The sequence below is a fragment of the Lycorma delicatula genome, chromosome 13, assembly GCF_047948215.1.
Source record: "Lycorma delicatula isolate Av1 chromosome 13, ASM4794821v1, whole genome shotgun sequence".
NCBI classification, from domain to species: Eukaryota; Metazoa; Arthropoda; class Insecta; order Hemiptera; family Fulgoridae; genus Lycorma; species Lycorma delicatula.
The window spans coordinates 21,178,392-21,203,001 of record NC_134467.1 but is presented as its reverse complement, the minus strand read 5'-3'; the positions used below and the strand labels follow the sequence as shown (position 1 = coordinate 21,203,001).

Here is a 24,610-nt window from a genome sequence, read left to right as displayed (position 1 = left end):
TGACTAACTGAAGACAGTTAGTCTTCAGTTATGGGAATCCACGAGTGTGACCTTTGAAAAGTTGAAACAGGCCTGTGGGGAACATTGCTTATCAAAAGCACAAGTTTTCCGCTGGCACAAATCATTTTTGAAAGGCCGAGAACACGTTGAAGATCAACCTCGCTCAGGAAGATCTTCAGCTTCAAAATCTGACGAAAACGTTGAGCGTGTTAGGGTTCTTGTGAGATCAGACCGTCGTTTAACAATAAGGATGATGAGTGAACAATTAAATTTAAACAGTTTCACCGTACATAAAATTTTGACAGACGATTTGGACATGCAAAATTGGTGTCGAAAAACCTCACAACGGAACAGAAGAACATCAAAGAAACGTGTGCATTGATCTTCTTGAAAGGATTGACAATGACCAAGAATTCTTCAATTGTGTGATCACAGGGTGATGAATCCTGTATATTTGAGTATGATCCAGAAACAAAGCGAAGTGTGGCACACTCCCGTCATCTCATCGACCGATAAAATGTCGAATGAGCAAATCAAAAATCAAAACCGAGCTGATTTGCTTTTTTGACAGTAGGGGTATCTTGCATAAAGGAGTTGTTCCTCCACGACAAACTGTCAACCAAGTGTTTTACAAAGGTGTCCTTGAAAGGCACAGGAAAAGAGTGATTCGCGTGAAACCACACATTGCAGACAAATGGATGCTTCATCATGACTGTGCCCCATGTCACACGGCCATTTCCATCAGGGAATTTTTGACCTCAAAATGCATTCCTACGGTTCCTCAACCACCCTCCCCCCCTATTCATCTGATTTGAGTCCTTGTGACTTTTTCCTTTTCCCGAAATTGAAACGTGTCATAAAAGGACGTGATTTTGGAACTCTGGAGAACATTCAAAAGACTGTGACCGACTAGTTAAAAGCCATACCAGTTGAAGCCTTCCAGCGCTGTTACCAGGAGTGGAAACAACGACTCCGCCGGTATATAGTTGCCCAAGAGAACTGCTTTGAAGGGGATAATATTGTTGTTTGAAAAAAATAAAAACTTTGGTAAGTAAAAAGTCTATCTCATTACTTTTCTCACACACCTCGTATACGTTGAGAAATCAACAAGTTTCTATCTGTAAATCAAGCCATACTGATATAAGGACACTTGAAGCATCTTATCTCGTACTATTAAGAGTATCTAATTGAATAAATAAAACCAGTTACATTATTTTACCGCACACTAAAAAACCGAAACCACAAATATTATTATTTTCAAGAAATGACAGGGATCGACTGTTTCGGTGATTTTGTCATACGAGAATGAAAATTCGTAGTGGATGAAAAATGTCATGCCTGACCTGAATTCGAACCGAAGACCTCGGGATGGAAGGCTAAGAGAGGACACTACCACTCTACCATTCACCCGGCTTTATGAATATTATGAAACAATTTATTAACCTTAAAAATCATCGGAAAAAATATAAATATTGTTATTTAATAACAGAAATGTTTAATCAACATATTGTTTTTATGGAATTTAAATTTGAAAAGTAATACATTTATATAAATAAACAACGTTTTGATGTTACTTAATCAAATGAAAAACAAACACATAGAGAAAGAAAATTATAATTAAAATGTCAATAAAGAATATATTTTTATATTATTTTATTTCCGGAAAGAAGGAATAAACAAAAATAAACATGACTGAAATAAAACTATTTTTATATTTTTGTTATAAATAATATATACCAGTATCATAACTTTTTTTTCAACACTCCGAAAATAGATTTATTTTTTTTTTAATTCTGCACGAAAATTAAAAAATAAATAAACTTTTGTGTTACGAAACCCATAGTAATCAAATTTCCCTACCCGTTTGAGCAAATGTAATCTAAAATTAACTCTCTCTCTTTTTTCCTGTTTAGCCTCCGGTAACTACCGTTTAGATAATACTTCAGAGGATGAATGAGGATGATATGTATGAGTGTGAATGAAGTGTAGTTTTGTACATTCTCAGTTCGACCATTCCAGATGTGTGGTTAATTGAAACCCAATTACCAAAGAACACCGGTATCCACGATCTAGTATTCAAATCCGTGTAAAAATAACTGGCTTTACTAGGACTTGAACGCTGTAACTCTCGGCTTCCAAATCAGCTGATTTGTGAAGACGCGTTAACCACTAGACCAACCCGGTGGGTTTAATCTAAAATTAACTGGCATCAATAATCCATATTCAGAAATCTTTGAATAAAATTTCATTAAAAAATAATTAATCGAGCAAAAGATGAAAAAAAAAAAAAATATATATATATATATATTCCATTAAATTTTTCTCCAAAAAATCTGTAAAATTGAAGTAGTTAAATAACAAGATGAAAAAAACTAATTTTGTAGCGAAAAAAAAACCAAGCCCGACCGGGATCGAACCCAGAACGTTTAGTATGAAAAACAAAAAGACTCCGCCACAATTTTTTTTTCTGTTTAACCTCTGGGACTACCGTTAGGTATTGCTTTAGAGGATGAGATGAATTATTTGTAGCGTGTGTGAAAATATCATGCCTGACCGGGAATCGAATCCGGGAACCTCTGGATGAAAGGCCGAGACGCCATCACTCGCGCCCCGGAAGCCGTCCGCCACAAAAAGATTTGGAATAAAATTATAATTTAACAATTGAAATAGTCGTATAAGGTTTTATAATTTATTTAAAATATTTAGAAATTTTTTTTAGAAACTTTTCTTATGTTGTTTTTTTAAATTAGCTCCAATAAACTACTTATATTTTTTATTAGCGGATTTCAAAATTCTTTTGAATCTAGTTTATATACATACTAGCATCCTAATTGCCGCTTCGCCCGCGTTATATGATTACATATTATTAATTGTGCGTCGACAAATATTTTGTAGTTTTGGACAAATATAACCCAAATCGGACCATAAATACAATTTTTCGAAGTATCTCGATACCAGCGCCACCTAGCGGATCCAAACTAATTCAGAAACCTTCGCGGGCGTGCGCAGAACAACTTACAAACTTTTAATAACATCTTATTATCTTAATTATGCAAGTTTGTTAAACACTTTTTTATATTTATTTTTATTTTTTACACTTTAATCACTAATGTACTTTTTCAGTCATTTTTCTCACCATTTAAGAAAACGTGTCAGAGCTTAGATGCTTTTACCTGCGAGATTTTCCGGACAAATTTAAAAAAAATAAAATTTTCTAGTATGTACCTTGTCCGCACGAATACTCTTCTATATATATATATATATATATATATATATATAAAGATAAAAGCCTGTTCGATATATATTTTTTACAAATAAATATCTGTACACCTTTCTTATTCTATTTAGCCTCCGGAACTACCGTAAGGTATTACATCATAGGATTATATGTAAGAATGTAAATGAAGTATAATCATGTACATTCTCAAGTTGACCATTCCTGAGATGTGTAGTTAATTGAAACCCAACCACCAAAGAACACCGGTATTCACGATCTAGTATTCAAATCCGTATAATAGTTACCTTTAGTAGGATTTCAATCTTAAAACTCTCAACTTCGGAATCAGCTGATTGACGATGACGAGTTAACCACTAGACCAGTCCGGTTGGCTAACAAGTGAGCACCTGATCACCACGAAATATGTACTACTAACGAATCGGGTCGATAGATGGGTGGAATATATTGAAGAGTTATACGGAGGAAATGAATAAGAAAATGGTTTTATAGAGGAAGAAAAGGAAGTTGAGGAGGATGAAATGGGAGAAACAATACTGAGATCTGAATTTAAGAGAGCATTAAAAGATTTAAATGGCAGAAAGGCTCCTGGAATAGACGGAATACCTGTAGAATTACTGCGCAGTGCAGGTGAGGAAGCGATTGATAGATTATACAAACTGGTGTGTAATATTTATGAAAAAGGGGAATTTCCGTAAGACTTCAAAAAAAGTGTTATAGTTATGATACCAAAGAAAGCAAGGGCAGATAAATGTGAAGAATATAGAACAATTAGTTTAACTAGTCATGCATCAAAAATCTTAACTAGAATTTTATACAGAAGAATTGAGAGGAGAGTGGAAGAAGTGTTAGGAGGAGACCAATTTGGTTTCAGGAAAAGTATAGGGACAAGGGAAGCAATTTTAGGCCTCAGATTAATAGTAGAAGGAAGATTAAAGAAAAACAAACCAACATACTTGGCGTTTATAGACCTAGAAAAGGCTTTCGATAACGTAGATTAAAATAAAATGTTCAGCATTTAAAAAAAATTAGGGTTCAAATACAGAGATAGAAGAACAATTGCTAACATGTACAGGAACCAAACAGCAACAATAACAATTGAAGAACATAAGAAAGAAGCCCTAATAAGAAAGGGAGTCCGACAAGGATGTTCCCTATCTCCGTTACTTTTTAATCTTTACATGGAACTAGCAGTTAATGATGTTAAAGAACAATTTAGATTCGGAGTAACAGTACAAGGTGAAAAGATAAAGATGCTACGATTTGCTGATGATATAGTAATTCTAGCCGAGAGTAAAAAGGATTTAGAAGAAACAATGAACGGCATAGATGAAGTCCTACGCAAGAACTATCGCATGAAAATAAACAAGAACAAAACGGAAGTATTGAAATGTAGTAGAAATAACAAAGATGGACCACTGAATGTGAAAATAGGAGGAGAAAAGATTATGGAGGTAGAAGAATTTTGTTATTTGGGAAGTAAAATTATTAAAGATGGACGAAGCAGGAGCGATATAAAACGCCGAATAGCACAAGCTAAACGAGCCTTCAGTAAGAAATATAATTTGTTTCCATCAAAAATTAATTTAAATATCAGGAAAAGATTTTTGACAGTGTATGTTTGGAGTGTCGCTTTATATGGAAGTGAAACTTGGACAATCGGAGTACCTGAGAAGAAAAGATTAGAAGCTTTTGAAATGTGGTGCTATAGGAGAATGTTAAAAATCAGATGGGTGGATAAAGTGACAAATGAAGAGGTATTGCGGCAAATAGATGAAGAAAGAAGCATTTGGAAAAATATAGTTAAAAGAAGAGACAGACTTATAGGCCACATACTAAGGCATCCTGGAATAGTCGCTTTAATATTGGAAGGACAGGTAGAAGGGAAAAATTGTGTAGGCAGGCCACGTTTGGAGTATGAAAAACAAATTGTTGGGGATGTAGGATGTAGAGGGTATACTGAAATGAAACGACTAGCACTAGATAGGGAATCTTGGAGAGCTGCATCAAACCAGTCAAATGACTGAAGACAAAAAAAAAACTAATCGGGATTTTCCGCTAGTGATCGGTAAATTCCGGTGCTTTTATTTTGTTATAGTTGATTATTTTATGAAGAAAAACAATCATACAAATAATATAATGTATTGTTAATATATATTTCGTATATATATATATATATATATCGATATATTGCATATCGATATATAATAATATAACAAGTATACACCTCACTTTTTTTCTGTTTAGTCTCCTGAAGATTAAGATATTCCTTCAGAGGATGATATGTAAATGAAGTGTAGTCTTGTCTCAGGTCAGACATTCCTAAAATCCATCCAACCACCAAAGAACACCCCGGTATCCACGATCAAGTATTGAAATACGTATAAAAAACTATCTTTACTAGAACCTTAGAACTTTCAACTTCGAAATCATCTGATCTGTGATAACGAATTCACCAGTAGACCAACCCGCCGGTCAACACAGTCGCCACCTAGCGGGTATAATTTTTTGCAAATTTTTTTTTCTTTTCACCTAATATATATTCTGAATACAAGCCATATAGGACCATAAATAAAATTATACGATACATGTCGAAAACTGTCGAAATAAAATTATACGAAAACTGCTCCACGCTTTTATTTAACTAAATATTTTCATTACTTTTAATTTTAAAATTTAATAATTATTACATTTATTTATTGGTTATTTATTAGATATTTATATAATTTATTTTTTACTTTTCAGTGCATTTTTATATTTGTTAATATATTATATTTTTTTTGTTTAAAATTCTCAATTTGATTTAATTCTTATTTTTTACTTTATACGCGGTTTTTCTAATTTGTTTCCTTTTTTTATTAATGTTAACATTAATATTAGTTAAATAAAAGCTTTTTTAAAAAAGCTTAAAAATTTTTTATATTTAATCAAATATATTTTTGTAATTTTTTTTGGATTTTTTGTATTTTTTTTAAGACTAAAAAAAAGTAAAAATATTTTTTTTTACACATCGAAGTTACATACGTGTATTAAATTTCAATCATTTTCATACGATAGTTCATGAGAAACGGAAAATTTCACGTAAATACATGAATTTAGCGTGGGGGTGGGTCATATCAAATTCCGACACCGTAGTGCTGTATTGTCATCGAAGTTACATACGTGTACCAAATTTCATTGATTTTCATACGATAGATCAAAAGATATAGCTGTTGCAAGATTTGATTATAACTAAAGCATGTTAAATAAAAGCTTATAAAAAGAAAGAAAAATACTGTTAATAAAAACAATAAATAAACATTATACAGTTCTGTAAATGAATGGAAATCATTGGTCTACTAGACAGAATAAATAGGTACAGTCTCTTACAGATATAACTAGAGTACTATTGCAAATAACAAACTAATTTTTTCCTTGTATTTTAATTAACATAAAGTTTAGTTTTCGTAATGGAAAAAGGCTTTTATATTGACAACCTAACATAATATATCGGCACACCGAACGGCTATTGAAATAAAATTACATTAAATTTACATTAGTTATAAAACGAATTCTTAACAATACATTTTACAGCTTCATTATTCCAGACGAATAAATTACATTTAAATGTATAAGTAATTGATTGTAAACACTTTTGCATTTTATAATCAACTAGCAGACCCGGCAATACTTCCCTATTGCTATCTATCTCTCTCTCTCTCTCTCTCTCTCTCTCTCTTTATATATATATATAGAGAGAGAGAGAGAGAGAGCGAGAGAGAGAGAGAAAGAGAGAGTTTAAACAAACACAATTCAAAATTTGATAAAAAAATTAAAAAACTGAACTTCACAAATTTTACTTTTCAGTTATTCTCCTTCCCCTTTTCCCTTTCCAATTTCTCCCTCACTACTCTACCAGTTTCCTTTTTACCCTTTCCCGTTTTCCCCTTTTCTCTTTCCACATTTTCCCCGCTTTCCATTTTTCCATTTTGCCCGCGTGTAAATCGGTCCATTAGTTTTTTAGTCTTTAGCGGACACACATACGAACATGCCTTTTTTTTTTTTTTTTCTTCAGTCATTTGACTGGTTTGATGCAGCTCTCCAAGATTCTCTATGTAGTGCTAGTCGTTTCATTTCAGTATACCCTCTACATCCTACATCCCTAACAATTTGTTTTACATATTCCAAACGTGGAACACAATTTTTTCCTTCTACCTGTCCTTCCAATATTAAAGCGACTATTCCAGGAAGCCTTAGTATGTGGCGTATATGTCTGTCTCTTCTTTTAACTATATTTTTCCAAATGCTTCTTTCTTCATCTATTTGCTGCAATACCTCTTCATTTGTCACTTTGTCCACCCATCGAATTTTTAACATTCTCCTATAGCACCACATTTCAAAAGCTTCAAATCTTATCTTCTCAGATACTCCGATTGTCCAAGTTTGACTTCCATATAAAGCGACACTCCAAACATATACTTTTAAAAATCTTTTCCTGACATTTAAATTAATTTTTGATGTAAACAAATTATATTTCTTACTGAAGGCTCGTTTCACTTGTGCTATTTGGCATTTTATATCGCTCCTGCTTCGTCCATCTTTAGTAATTCTACTTCCCAAATAACAAAATTCTTCTACCTCCATAATCTTTTCTCCTCCTATTTTCACATTCAGTGCTCCATCTTTGTTATTTCTACTACATTTCAATACTTTTGTTTTGTTCTTGTTTATTTTCATGCGATAGTTCTTGCGTAGGACTTCTATGCCGTTCATTGTTTCTTCTAAATCCTTTTTACTCTCGGCTAGAATTACTATATCATCAGCAAATCGTAGCATCTTTATCTTTTCACCTTGTACTGTTACTCCGAATCTAAATTGTTCTTTAACATCATTAACTGCTATTTCCGTGTAAAGATTAAAAAGTAACGGAGATAGGAAACATCCTTGTCGGACTCCCTTTCTTATTACGGCTTCTTTCTTATGTTCTTCAATTATTACTGTTGCTGTTTGGTTCCGGTACATGTTAGCAATTGTTCTTCTATCTCTGTATTTGAACCCTAATTTTTTTAAAATGCTGAACATTTTATTCTGGTCTACGTTATCGAATGCCTTTTCTAGGTCTATAAACGCCAAGTATGTAGGTTTGTTTTTCTTTAATGTTCCTTCTACTATTAATCTGAGGCCTAAAATTGCTTTTATATATATATATATATATATATATATATAGAATAAAAAAGTCTGTTTGTTTATTTGTTTCGTAAATATCTCGACACCGGCGCCACCTAGCGGGTTTAATTTTTGCAAAAATATTTCTTTTCACGTAACTAATATTCATATTCTAAACATGAACCAAATCGGTCCATAAATATAATTTTTTTCTAAATATCAACCCCAGCGCCATCTAGCGGGTTCATTTTTTGCAGAGATAATTCTTTTCATGTAAGTAACACGTATTCTGAATACGAGACAAATCGGACCATAAATACAATTTTTCGAAATATCCTGACGCCAGCGCCACCTAGCGGGTCCAAACTAATTCAGAAACCTTCCTGGTATGTGTCCAACCAATCCACAATGTTTCATCGCTATCGGATGAACGGTTTAGGAAGGCATAAGAGACATACAGACAGACAAACACTAATTTTTATATACGTATATAGATTATTTGAACGAAAACAAACTTTTATCTCTCTTTTCTTTACATATTAAAACGTATAAATAATGCACTATAATTCAGTATTTTTACTGACTTTAATTCACAATATTTTTATTTTTTTCCATGTTTGTCTTCTAATCTTTTATCCTTAATTTAACATACTTCCTGACATTAACTATTGATGAAATATTGCAAAGTTACTAAGGTCGGCTGTCAATACCACCATTATTCACTATTTTTTTCAAACATCCCCTTGAACGGGGGTAAATTAAGGGTGGAAATTAAGAGTGCGTGTATAATAATTTAACATACGTTCTGACATGCCTATTGATGAAATTTTGCACACATATTAAGATCGGGTGACAATAAAATATTCCACAAAGGAATAAGGGTGGAAAATTGGGAGGTGCACCTATTTCCTGTATAAATGGGGTAAAACACCGACGCCCCTTTGCAAGTGTGGTGAAAATCAAGAACACATGACAGAAGTTTGCTCTAAGACAACTTATGAAGGGACTCCTGAAGATTTCCTGATTGTGACTCCAGAATCACTAGCTTATATTAATTTGTTAAATTTGTTTGTAATTTTTGACTGTAATTGGTGTTGTATCTTGTAGCCATACGGTAAATCCTTACTAATATTATAAATGTGAATGCGAGTTTGTTTGTTTGTTACGCTTTCACGCAAAACTACTCAACCGATCATCATGAAACTTCGTACACATATTCTCAAAGGTATTGCGAAGGACATAGGACACTTTTTAGTAAAAAAAAAAAAAAACCAATATTTTTTCGGGAGGGTAAAAAAATAAATATTTTTAGGTATGATCGTCCGACAAAAAATTTGACCAAATTCAACGCCATCTGGCGTTCCAGTAAGTAAATGAAATAAAGTGCCGATCCAACACTGTAATACCGACGATCAAGTCACTATTCAACTGAGTAAAGCGCTTCTGCTGTTTCAAATCCTTCTATATTTATTGTTATTCTTCTGTCACTTCTAAGCAATACTAAAACTTTTTCCAGTTTTTGAGGTTAGGTGCCTGTTTATTATTTTACTTCTAACGCTATTTTCAGTTTTTACTCTGTATTTTTTCTTAAATTCCTCGGAACCCAAATCTAACCTGTCCAAGGGATTCATCACGGGCCCGGACGGCAGAAGTTGCTCGAACTCAAGAATCTTCCGGTCACGCAGAACTAAGACGACAATCGAGGTGACAATGTGCTTTGAAGACTGATGAAACAACTTCTCAGAAGGTTAGATGAGAAAGCTGAACGCGAAGCTACCTTAAGAGCAGCTGAAACACCAATTCAAACTAATTCGTTTAGAAAGACAAGCTGAACAGCAGGCAGCTATGAGAGCAAGAGAAACTTCAGAACAATCGCAGGCGAGAAGAATCGTTCATGCAGAAATGCAAATCGCGCGCCGTCGAAATTTAATTCGAACAATTGGTCTGTATTTAATAATTCTGGATTTCAATATGATCCTTCACTCGAATACCATAAGCATTCTTTAATCGGTATTGGCTCGATGAATAGAAAATGTCAGCATTGCGATGCTTTGAAATGGAAAGATGAAACTGATGGAATGTGTTGTTCCAGCGGTAAAGTTTCGCTTCCTTTACTTGGTGAACCAGAGGAGCCTTTGAAAACTCTATATTTAAGTGTTACAGATGAGTCGAAGCAATTTTTAAGTAAAATCAGAAAGTATAACTCTTGCTTCCAAATGACATCCTTTGGAGTATATAAAGTGATAAGAATGCCCGGATTTTCACCAACTTTTACTGTACAAGGACAGATATATTATCAAATTGGATCATTTTTTCCAGCAGATAATGAACAGCATAAATTTTTGCATGTGTATTTTACGGGTGATGAAGAAAATTAAGATTACATTTTGAAAATTACATTCATCTACAAGATGCGATTAGCGCAGATGGTAATATTAGACCTAACGATATAGGCAAGATGGTTATTCTGCCTTCTACTTTTGTGAACAGTCCCCGTTATCTGCATGAATACACTCAAGACGCTTTCGCTTATGTACGAACTTTCGGCAGACCTGACCTCTTTGTAACTTTTACAAGTAAGTCGGGTTTCAATTAACCACACATCTCAGGCATGGTCGAACTGAGAATGTACAAGACTACACTTCATTTACACTCATACATATCATCCTCATTCATCCTCTGAAGAATTATCTATACGGTAGTTACCGGAGACTAAACCGGAAAAAAGAAAGAAAAGGTGGCATTCAGCGACCTAGGCGTAGCAGCGAATTGCTATCCTTGACGGAATAAATTTTAATTTATTGACAAGTCATATATTTTAGTATATAGACAGGCTGATGAGGTGTGCGTTTGCGGGGAGATTCAGTCAAACGAACATATGATGTTCGACTGCCAAGCTCTTGGGTGGGTCAGAACTCAGGCCACCCTGGAACTTAGAGGTCAAGGGGAAAATTGGCAACTCATAAGCGGCGAGTCAATGCGGCATGAATCGAATTGTTGGACCGTGTGGGTGTTCCTTGATGCCGTTGTTTTGTTCAACCGGTATTATTAGTTTATTTAAGGGAAAGATACCTATATTATTGCTGTGGGAAGCTACTCGACAGTTATGACTTGTCATCAGCCAATTAAAGTTCCAAGCGTTTTAATATTGGTAGACAGGTACTTGCTGGCTATGGGGGGCGGCAATGAACATACAGCGAAATAAAAAGAAGTTGAGAAGTGTCCATAGACTGGCATTGCTGCGTGTAGCAATGCTACACGCAATACCTAGTTACTGCTAGTTACTGTACGGTATCGTATTACGCGCTGTGCGTACTGACCGGGGTCCTACCCATAGACCTTCAGATAAAAGCCAGAACCCTCAGACACAGCGGTATGTCGAAAGAAGAGATGGAAGGGATTATAGAACAAGAATGGCAAGAAGAGTGGACAGGGTCCAGAGTGGGGGAGTGGACCAGACGCCTAATCCCTAATATTAAAACCTGGAATAACAATAGACTCGGAGATGTCAATTTTTACATGACACAATTACTGACGGGGCACGGCTCTTTCGGTCAGTATCTGTATAGGATCGGGAAGAGAGCCACCCCGCAGTGCATCTATTGTCCAGAGAACGACGATGCCGAACATACGTTGTTCATATGTCCAAGTTAACAGAGGTCAAATAGTAATTAATGGTCTTACACCAGAAAATCTCATAAACTGGTTGGGGTACAACAATGAGAACTGGGAATGGTTCCGCAGGTTCGCCGCGGAGGTCCTGCGGGCCAAAGAGGATGAAGACAGAAGAATGGGAGTATAAACAGTAGGGTAGGGTGGACAGTCACTCCATGGAGGGCCTGTACGCCTTGGTGTGCGGGTACCTGAGAAGGGGGTGAACTCCAGGGGAGTTTGAGTTTGGGTTAAAATAAAAGACCAAGTCCCGGTCGGCGGGGTCGTTCCTGCGGGAGCCTAGGCTCTTTGTGGGGTCGGCGCTGTCGATTAGAGGCCAAAGGCGTAAAGACCGAGTCCCGGTTCCCTGCTGAGGCGCTGGGGGACGGCATAGCCGGACCTTGGCTCTAAAGCGGGGGATTAGAGGCAGGCAATGTAAAACAAAAGATCCGAGACCGGGGAGGCCAACCTGCCGTGCCGGACGTATAGCCGGCGGGTGAGGGACGCCTCCTTTGAGAGTAAAAGACACTCTCCCCGACTGAGTATACTTAATTGGATATCCGGTCGGGGAGAGTAGGGGGAAAAAAAGGTACTTGCTGGCATTCAGCGAGCTAGGCGTGGCAGCGAATTTCTATCTTGACGTGATAAATTTAATTTATTGAATGCCATATATTTTGGTAGTTAACGCGGTGCGCCTTCAAATTTTAGAATATATGACAAGTGAGCGGTGGGACACGCATGCAAGTGTTGTAGGGCACCACGCTTATTTCGCTCACGACGTTAGATAAGCTCTAGGAGCTAATTAGGATATTGGTCACTAAATCTTATGAGGCGAATTAGTCGTTTGTGATACGGACATTCGATCTTATGCTTTAGGGCAACCGAATGGGGTGGTGGTGGGAGAAATGACAGACAATTCAATCAACTGAAATCATCTGATTGATTACTATTTAATTTACACATGATAAATTTAGAAGTATATCATTATTTCACACCATTAATAGTATTGTAATATGAAAAAAATAAATCCGGCAGAGTTCATTAAACTTTCCTGGAAAAGTTATGCTATTTAAAAGGAAAGTTACGTGAAATAATTTCTCTGTGGAGAAGTGGTAGTGTCTAGACTTTATATTCGGAAATCCCGGGTTTGAATTCCGGTCAGGCATTGTAGTTTTCATACACATCAAAATTTCATTTCCATTTTTTACGTATAACCTTCAAAGTTTCAGTGTAATTTCATCAAACAAAAATAAATAAGTAAACTTTTGATATAAGTGAATCATATTTAGGAATGAGTACAAAATTTCATAAAAATCAATTTATCCTTGAGTATTAAATTATGAAGAAAAATATTAACAGACAAAACACAAAAGAAAACAAAACTTAAGTCTCATTCTCCGTCATCCTTGAATGAAATCATAAATAGAATGACATACTAATATAATAGAATCATATTTGACAGTCAAATTCTTGTTCTAGAGACTATTCCATAAACGATAAAAAAAGAAGTAAGAGGTTTTTGCTCCACCCTTTATAGAGATTTGAATAACAGTAAAGACAATCAGAAATTCGTAATAAAAAATTTGTAAAAAAACATTTTAAAAACCACTCTTACATTAAATATACTAAAAGGTAAAAAAAATTTTAAGACAGTATCTCAGAATAGATTTGACAACAAGGTTTGATGGTGGTGTGTAAGATTATGTGAAAGTCATAGCTTCAAATTAAAAATTTGATGTTTTTGCAATTTTTTTTGTATGCGTGATGAATGACTTGGAGTTGGATGCTCATGTTAAAGCACCCCATTAACGGAACGGAACGCAAGAATGGCGGGAGTTTGAATATTTCTCCTTACAGATCGAACAGCCTGGACAATCTCCCTTTCTGATGTATCTTTCTATTATCGGGCGGATTTCATGAATTATTTAGTGACGGTTATAAATTTTATATTATATTTATGGACGGATTTGGTAATTTGCGTTTCTATCCGTATAGACCAGCGTGAAATTTATTTACTGGGTCTGACCGTGGGAGACTGAGCTTTTGAGCCTAATAATCCCGGCGTGATTTCCCTTCAGTCCATCCGCTTAAGTCCTTTCGGTACTAGCACCTTATAGGCTAGCAGGAATATGTCTACCGGGGCCCTAGTTATTTGGAGGGAGCAATGCGTTCCCTTCTCCGTAGGGAGTCGCATATGCTGACTGAATTAAATTATGGTTTCTTCGTGGGACGATATGGATTATTGTCTAGGTTTATATAGTTTTAACAAAAATTAATTGTGAAAACGGTCACTTTCGCTGCCGGGATTTTCGCGCGGTTTTCACTTATAAGTTACACGATATAGAGGCTCCTAAGCCTGGTTCATAATTTTTTGACTACCGTACCGCCTCTTCACGGTTGTTCATCTAATACGGCATGAGGTCGTTTTCTTATACCCTGTGGAATAGGGTCCTCTCGGCAGATGTCCCAGAGAAGGCTGTGTTCAGACATGGTCGCTCTCCCGAACAGTCTGCATGACTGCGCCACCCTCACCTCCGATTCGGTGTGTAGTCACGCATCGTGGCGAAAACTGGCGTTTCTGATGAACCATGGTGCTCCAAATATCGTTCGCAACGCTATGGTTTGGACGGATTCTAACTTCATTTGAAGCGTGGAGTTCAACAAAGCTCTCCATTCCGGGTAAGCATATGTTAGAATTGGCGTGACTTGTAGCCGAAAAATGAGCAATATGGTAGCCAGTGGATATGGGCTGGCACTGTTCTATAATGAGGCCCTGACGGCCTTTGCCCTTTGGGTCACATATTTAACATTTTTTCCTAAAGCCGTTTATCCAGGACTACTCCCAGGTACTTCACTGTTTTCCTAAAGGGGATTTTCTCTTCTGAGATTTCCAGTTGCCTGGTTGGAGTACGTGTCTTGTATGTGAACATCACTGCCACCGATTTTTCTCCATTGACCTTGAATTAAAGCATCCCATTAGGGCTCGTCCAGGCTCTGTATGTTGTCGGTATACGTTGTATTGTACTGTTGTTAATGGTAGAGTATGACAGAACCTGTGTGCGATATCTCTACATATTTTCATTATAGGACAAGTTATAAACCTTTACGATATCCCTACCACTGGTCAGATATTGAATTTAATTAAAATAATTTTAATAAAACAGTTAATATTTAATCGAATTGAGCGTAAAGTGGTGAACATGAAAACTTACACAAAATTACAACATCGATTTTTTACCATAATTCGGCTATTTATTCACCGATTTCAAAAAATAAAATGTCATTTTGTTCAAAATAAAAGGTTTAATATTTTAGAAAAGAACATAAATTTTGATAAAACTAATATTTACGACGATATAACAGATTGAAAAATAAACATGGCCGCCATTTTGTAATTTGGGAAAATAATTCCTGATTTTTACTAATTTTAAAACTTTATTACCAGGATGCTTACCAAATAATAATGCGATTCGTTTATCCGAACATGAGATATAAATTTTTATATAAAAATAACAAAATGGTAGAAAGGGGGAGATCAAAGGAGAAATTGCCATTTTCCCTAAGGATATTTTTTGTTTAGTTTTAAAAGTAGAAGCCGAAAAAGTATAGCCAACCCACCAGTTTAGAAACACTCTGTATACATATATATATATATATATATATATATATACACACACATACGAGTATATATACTGTTTGTTTGTATATAGGTTGACGCATATGTAGGTAATATATGTATACAAAAGTGTCTGAAGCCGTTGGTTGCTTTATTCATTTCTAATTACTTAGTAAACAGAAATACTGTATCCCTATTTTTATCTCTTTCCCTTCCTGGCTATTCTCCTCTGAATTAATTAATAAATGAAACGATAAAAAAAATATTAATTACATTTAATAATTGTAATATACGTTTGCATAGCATAATAAGAATCTTTATTCAATACAATTTTCCACCGATGTTGAACCCTGGTATAATAATTACTTTATATTACGAAATCGTAATTTTAAATGTTCGTTATTAACGAATTTCAAAGAAAAAGAACCGTTTTTTGATATATTAAAATCTTTATTTAAAATTTGAAAATCACTTCTTCGTAATTATCCTAAATTTTTAAAATAATATGACAAAAAGTTTTCGAAATTTAAAAAAACTTGCTTTATACTTTTTAATCATACTTCTAACTAGCAGTTAATGATGTTAAAGAACAATTGAGATTCGGAGTAACAGTACTAGGTGAAAAGATAAAGATGCTACGATTTGCTGATGATATAGTAATTCTAGCCGAGAGTAAAAAGGATTTAGAAGAAACAATAAACGGCATGGATGAATTCCTACGCAAGAACTATCGCATGAACAAGAACAAAACAAAAGTAATGAAATGTAGTAGAAATAACAAAGATGGACCACTGAATTTGAAAATAGGAGGAGAAAAGATTATGGAGGTAGAAGAATTTTGTTATTTGGGAAGTAGAATTACTAAAGATGGACGAAGCAGTAGCGATATAAAATGCCGAATAGCACAAGCTAAACGAGCCTTCAGTAAGAAATATAATTTGTTTACATCAAAAATTAATTTAAATGTCAGTAAAAGATTTTTGAAAGTATAAGTTTGGAGCGTCGCTTTATATGGAAGTGAAACTTGGACAATCGGAGTATCTGAGAAGAAAAGATTAGAAGCTTTTGAAATGCGGTGCTATAGGAGAATGTTAAAAATCAGATGGGTGGATAAAGTGACAAATGAAGAGGTATTGCGGCAAATAGATGAAGAAAGAAGCATTTGGAAAAATATAGTTAAAAGAAGAGACAGACTTATAGGCCACATACTAAGGCATCCTGGAATAGTCGCTTTAATATTGGAAGGACAGGTAGAAGAAAAAAATTGTGTAGGCAGGCCACGTTTGGAATATGTAAAACAAATTGTTAGGGATGTAGGATGTAGAGGGTATACCGAAATGAAACGACTAGCACTAGATAGGGAATCTTGGAGAGCTGCATCAAACCAGTCAAATGACTGAAGACAAAAAAAAAAGTATAATGAAAGCATTAAAGTAAAAAAATATTCATTATATTAAATGTTATCGATAATACCAAGCGGAAATAGGTGGTGCTACATTTTTATAGTGCCTATACGCGAGCCGCCACTGATCTATATATAAAATTTGTGGCTCAAAATTTCCAAAACGGCTAAATTAATTTCAATGAAATTTAGATGTACTGTAGTATTGTATCTGAAATTGTGCATGTAAAACTTTGATGAAGATTGGTTGAGTCGTTTTTAAGTTACGCTTAATTTAACGTTGAAAAGATTTGAGTAGGAAAACTTGGAAGCGTGGTTCGTTTTCATATTGCAAATTGGAACATTTATGTTTCTTTATCTACGGTATCTATTGTTAGTAATATTTTTCGGTATGTTCAGGTAGCGTTACCTACTTTTAGAGTCACAGATGACTGGATAAATGTTTTTTATCTTAAGGGTTATGTTGATTGTGTAATGGGGTATTTTCCATACCCGCTTATGCAGGAAGTCAAGTTGACACAAGTGTGTACGGTCTGTTGGTTAATCCAACATATGTACTGCGTTGTATCGAAATAGTTAGGGTGTTAGAATTAATAACTTATTAATGATTCTCTTGTTACAGAATATTATTTTTCTTTTTTTATGTATATATTTGTGTATAGTTTTATTTTATTTTAATTTCTTTCTTGATTTTTTTATTTATTTCTTAACTAGCTGCAGAGACGTACACAGCACGCCCTCCGGGATCAGGCGGCGTTATGGAATTGGATTATTAGGTATCCAAAATTGATTAACTCTTGTGTAAAAAATTTTATTTTTGAATGATGAAAATTAATATAAAGAAAGTTAAATTAGAAATTTAACTCTAGAAATTTATACTAACGAATCGGGATTTTCCGCTAGTGATCGGTATATTTCGGTGCCTACTTTTTCGTTATAGTTCATTATTTAACGAAGAAAAATAATCACATAAATAATAAAAAAATTTCTTTCGGCACGCCGGAAGGTGAAGATAAATTTTACTGGGGATAAATAGGGGAATAGCGGATTGTACGAGCTCGTATCAAACATTACTTTCCATGTTTTATCGTTAGACTACAAGCTATTGCTAAATTTATTAAGACTTACTTATGATTTTTCCTGAACTGTTTGACAACACAGCTATTTGAAGATTAGTGGGAAATTCTAGGTTTGTCTCTTTGTATTATTAAAAAAAGACAATGTTTTCAGAAAGTTTTATTTAAAAACATGTATAAATGTAACAACGGTGATGTTGAGAAAATTATTTTAAAGTACGATAGACCTACATTACCCACATTAAATATTACAACTTACGTTAGATATCCTACCTTGTTTGAATATACAGAACTTTTCTCCTTAAGTCTAAGCATATTAGACATTTTCACATTAAACAAGGGTTAACATTAAGAAAAACCACATTTCTTGGCAATAACATAGTATCACATGCAAATATAAAAATATATACCGTACTAAGTCACGGCAGTTTAAATGCGTTTACTTCAAATTCACACAATACGACAATGGTTTCATATGTAACCAAATTTCTCATGTTTAGCATATGGGAAATCTCTTTTTACAATACCAATATTTTGGTCATCCCTTGTCGTAAGAGTTGGTCATATCAAAAATTGTTACAAACAAAATTTTTAGGTAATTTTTAGGGAACTAACGATCACTTTAAACCGATTCGATACTGCCTATTAAGGGAGGTATGATATTTTTATCGTCGAAACCCCATTTTTTCAACCCTCTGGGCCAATGGTTGGTAACATCAAAAACCTTTACTTAAATAAGTTTTAGGCCCTTATCCAAAGAATAGTACAAACTTTAAACGAATTCGATATTATGCTTAATAAGAAAGTTATAGCGGCCCATTTCACCACCCTAGTCCAATTTTACCCATTAAAGAACTCGACCGAGATTTTGGGTCATTATATGATATAAATTAATTTGAAAGTGATTGGCGCAAAATTACAGCAGTCGACGTGTCCACAAAAAATGAAATACAGGGTTATCATAAAACAATAGCGCGGTTTTGAACATGGTTTAAATTAAAACAGAAGTACTTACAGTTTATGTTTTTTTTATTTTTCAAATTTGTCATGTGAAACATTTTTTTGCATAATTAATAAATTTCAATATGTGCGCCCTTAGTCGCTCGACAAATATCCAAACATTAGTTAACAATTCTTCGTTAATGGTTGTCATTGCTTCATTAATCCTGTTTTTTAAGCGGTTTAAGTCGCGAATTTGTTGTGTATAAACAACGCTTTTGATGTACTCCCACAAGAAAAAATCGCAAGGTGTCAGCTCTGGACTCCTTGGAGACCAAAGTACGGGTCCTTGCCGGCCTATCCATCGATCTCCAAATTTTTCGTTCAAAGCGTCCGTGACCGATGCATTGAAGTGCGGGGAAGCACCATCTTGTTGGAAATGAAGTCGATGAATGTTTTCGAGTTCATCCGGCTGAGGAAAGTAATAATCGGTTAATATGTCAAGATACACGACTCCATTAATTGTTTTTTCAGCAAAGAAGAAAGGCCCCATCATACGATTTTTCATCGCACCACACCAAACGTTAACTTTAGGCGAATCGCGTTGTTTCTCAATAATTGTGTGTGGGTTTTCAGAGCCCCATATTCGTGAATTGTGTCTGTTAACACATCCTTTCACATGGAATGCAGCTTCGTCTGTAAAAATTATATCATCTAGAAATGATTCGTTTTCGCTTATTATGACCAACATTTGAACAGCGAAATTGTAACGTTTTACCCCATCATCGGGTTTCAATTCTTGCAGTATCTGGATTTTATAAGCCTGTAATTTCAGTTTTTTACGTAAAATTTTGTGAACTGTTGATTTTGGAATACCTAATTCGACGATTCGACGGGGGATGGACTTCCCAGGACTCCTAATTGCCGATCGTCTAATTAGTTCAACCGTTTCGTCCGGTACAGTTGGTCTGCCGGTTGATTTCTGTTTCTTAACCGATCCGGTTTCTTCGAATCGTTTGAACCGACGTGTTATGTTATTTTTGTGTGGCGGATCTCTTCCGAATTCACGTCGAAACGCACGTTGAACTAAAATTACGGATTTTAATTCAGGTATCAATAAAACACACTTTGCTTTGTCTTTATCCGAGAACATAGCAACTCACTAAACTCACCGCAACAACAATGCAAGAACTGACGTGGTTACAACTGCTGATAAACAAACGTTTGGGTTGGAGGCTTTCAGAGATACAGATATAACATCTAGAAATTTCCCTACAATCTTCCTATGAATTACTGAAACGCACCATTCTTTTATGATAATCCTGTATATATATAAACTTTTGGACTGACGATGGTTTGGGGGATCTGGGGGATGTGAAACGCGAAGATATTCCGGAAGTAGAATCATGGTACCCATTACAATAGATAGCTTTCTTATGAAAACTGACTAATATATTATTAGTATATATTTTGCACATACATCGATATATATATGCGATATATAATAATATAACTAGTATACAACCTCTCTTTTCTCTGTTTAACCTCCGGAACCATCGTAAGGTATTACTTCAGAGCATGATATGTATGAATGTGAATGAATGCAGTGTTGTACAGTCTCAGTCATTCCTGAGATATGTGGTTAATTGAAACCCAACCGTCAATGAACACCGGTATCCTCGATCTAGTATTCAAATCTGTATAAAAGTAACTGCCTTTATTAGAATTTGAACGTTAGAACTCTAGATTTCGAAATCAGCTGATTTACTATGACGAGTTAACTACTAGACCAGCCAGGTGGGCTAAAAATTATGATCACCACGAGGCATGTACTAACGAATCGGGATTTTCCGCCAATGATCGGTAAATTCCGGTGCTAAGCTAAGGGATACACACACACAGACCCACATACAAATTTCCGGTAATAGAATAGGATTCGTGTTCTTTTTTCGATAAAATGTTTGATTAGATTTTGTTGACTGGCACTTTTTCAAAAGGAAATAAAATAAAATAACGAAAAGTGGATCTTCTTGCGCAGTTCTACGCAAGAGTTTTTTTTTTTTTAATTAATTATAAGTAATTTTCTATTAAATTCTAAATTAAATCAATTAATCTTTAATAATATCGTTCAAAAGATAACCTAACCGCGCTGAAAGTTCAGATTCTATCAAAATTTTATAAACTATACAGAATTCTAATATATAGGATAAAATGTATTTAAAAAATCAATATAGAAATAATAGTATCAAAGTGACGTCATTATATATACAACAGGAAGTAAGTAAACCACAATCATATAAATAACGGACCTAATAATTGAGCAACCGTTCTATAGAAACACACTCATCCTTATCAACGCCAAAGAACCGAAAAACTGTGATTAGAAATACATAATAATCTTATATATAAAGAAAGAATGATTCCTTAAATTTAAATAATTCTAAAATATGGTAATTTATTATTATTACAGAATACGAGGTCTGGCTTTTAAATAAAGAGACTAATACTGTAAAAAATTTTATTTTAAATTTATACATATTTAGTTATTATCCCCTTCACAATATACCCCTACACTATCCCTACAACGAATTTTCCATTATTCTAAACAGTTCTGGAAGTCATCTTCTGTGAGCTCTTTCATGACACGTGCCGCTTTTTCTTTCACAGATTCAACGATCTGAAACCTTGTTCCTATCAATTCATTTGACCTTGAGGAACAGATAAAAGTTACATGGTGCCAGGTCAGGCGAATAAGGTGGGTGGTCGAACACTGGGATGTTATACTTGGCTAGAAACGTCTTGATAGACGATGCAGTGTGACCCGTGCGTTGTCCTGATGAAGAACCCATAACTTGTTCTTCCACAATTCGGGTCTGTTTTTTCTTAATTTTTTTCATGGAGTTAAGCAAGGACTTCAAGGTTATAATGTTGATTAATTGTTTGGCCTTCAGGAACCAAGAGAAGATACACAATCCCATGAATATAGAAAAAACAATCATCATCGCTTTGAATTTCGATTTTTACATTCGAACTTTTTTAGCCTCGGTGAAGTTGGGAGCTTCCAGGAGTGAAAATTCAGCCAAATATTTAGGGATCTGGCTTGACATGAGGAGGAGTTTTACGGCACACGTGAATGAAATACGTAAACGAGCTGAATGCACGGTCAAAAATCTTAGCAGATTACTCGGTAATATGACAGGAACCAGAACTGCGAAGCGTAAGATTTACGCTCACGTAGTTAATTCCATCTTACTTTACGGTATACAAGTCTGGGAAAGAGCTCTGCGTGCCGACAAGAACAGAAGAGCCCTTGAAGGAATTCAACGGCGCATGGGCTTAAGAGTGATATGCGCATATTCTTCAGTCTCCACCGAGGCAGTACTCGTAATTGCAGGAGTTCCTCCGCTTAAACAACTGGCGGAGATGCGAGTGAATATAGCACGTGGACAACCTTCTAAAAAAGCATATGAAGAGATGCTGCGTAATTGGCAACATCGTTTGGATGTAGCCAACACGGGACGATGGACACATCGTTTGATACCTTTGATCCGACCATGGATAGAAAGGAAGTTCGGGGACATAAATTACTGGATAACGCAATTTTTTACAGGGCATGGGTCGTTCAGGTCCTATTTATGTGCGAGACTAAGGGTAGATAACAACAACTGTCCTTACTGTGGGGCTTATGATTCCCCTGAACATGTAGTATTTGAATGTAACCGTTGGACTGAAAGCAGGCAATCCTGTGTAAGACGTATAGGGCCATTATCTACGGAGAATGTGGTGGATAAAATGCTACTTAACGAGGATAACTTTAATGTGATCTCGTCGTTTATAACCGCAGTTATAAAGAAGAAAGATGAGGAAGCTCGTCAAGAAGAAACCGCTCGCTGATGACGGCTTGTCGTAGGTGGAATTTCCGTTTGTCAATATTTGAGAGAATGGGCAATATTGAGATATAGCTTTAAGTGTGGTTTACACACCAAAAAAAAAAAAAAAATTTATAAAATATGTATAAAAATGTATTAATATACTGAAAACTTACAAGAGGAAATTGTTTGTTGTTGAGGGGAAGCTGATGATGGAGCTCTGGTTTGTAGGTTTTATCGGATAAGTGGTGAAGGAACTTATAGATTCTTAAACTTTGTGTTTCTTAAATTATAAGTTTATAAAAATTTGTTAAAAGATACTGAAAACTGTCATAAGGTAACTAACTGTTTGTTATTGACGGGTAATTTAAGGTGGTGCTCTTGCTCGATTGTGATGACGGACAGCCGAAGGTGGAGCTCATACTCGTTCGTGCTTGCGTGGATGGGCAGAGAGGTGAAGAAACCTGAGGACTCCGTGGCTTAAGTTTTAAACTAATTGGTTGGGTTGGTATGATATCGTATAAAAAAAAAGAGAGAGATTAAAGAATAGGGGTGACTGTTGCTGAGAGAACAAGGGTGGTGGACTCTCAGTAATCAGTGTATGATGAATATCTATAAAAGAAATAAAAGAGCTAACCGGTGAACTGACCTGCCGTGCCGGACATACAGCCGGCGGGCGGGGAGGCGAGCTAGAGTAAAGGACACTACTCTGGCGCGAGTCAAACTTGATTGTAGATCCGTTCCAGGGGAGTAGGTGGGAATATAAAAAAAAAAAAAAAAAAAAAAAAGAGTGAAAAATCACACTGACTAGAGTTAACAGCGCACACAGGAGAGCCCTAATAGGAGTAGTTTTCGCCTACCGCACGGTATCGTACTAGGCTCTCTGTGTTCTAGCTTCAGTTCCGCCAGTCGACCTTCAAGTGGGAGAAAGGCTGGATATAGCTCATGGCTCGAGCAGGAGAGACGCAAGAGAATCTGTGGTGACCGAATGGAAGAACAGGTGACCTGCAAGAGGGGTGGCACAATGAACCAAGCGAAGTATACATGACCTAGACGCGTGGAACAGCAGGAAGTTTGGTGAAGTAAACTTCTACATAGTGTAGATATTAACGAGCAATGGTAATTTTCAAGATTACCTGCATAAAATAGGCAGACTTGTGTCACCGTCATGTATTTTTTGCGAAGACGAGGACTCTGTTGAACATACAGTCTTCAAATACCGAAAGTGGGACATACAACGGAATAGGGCGGGTATCACACAGTACACACCAGTCACCCTAGTGAACTACATGTTACAAAGCGAGGAACATTGCAGGAGAGTCAACACATATGCCACGGAGGTAATCAGAAGTAAAAATCAAGAGGAGCAGCGCCGGGGTTATTAGTATAGGAACGGGAGGACAGCCCCAAAGGTGAGGGCTGGCATGCCCAGGTGTGCCAGTGCCTATGATCCACTGGGGATTCCAAGGGATGGTAGGCACAGTAAAAGAGAAAAGACCCGGCGACGTGTTTTGGGCAGATATGTCCGGACACGGCGTCAAGAAAGGGCACAATAAAGACTCCTCAAAAGAGCTGACCGGTGAGCCGATCTACCATGCCGGTTGGTGGAAAGGTTCGTTAGAGTAACCAGATACTCCTCTTGGTGGAGTTATACCCAACAATTCGGACCGATCTAGA

The 24,610-nt window shown here is 35.6% G+C and overlaps 1 protein-coding gene across 1 annotated transcript in view; it reads right to left on the bottom strand.

Moving 5' to 3' along the window:
• The window catches only part of LOC142334035 (uncharacterized), a 211,311-nt gene that overhangs the window by 162,614 nt on the left and 24,087 nt on the right, over nt 1-24,610 (bottom strand). The window lies entirely within an intron of this gene.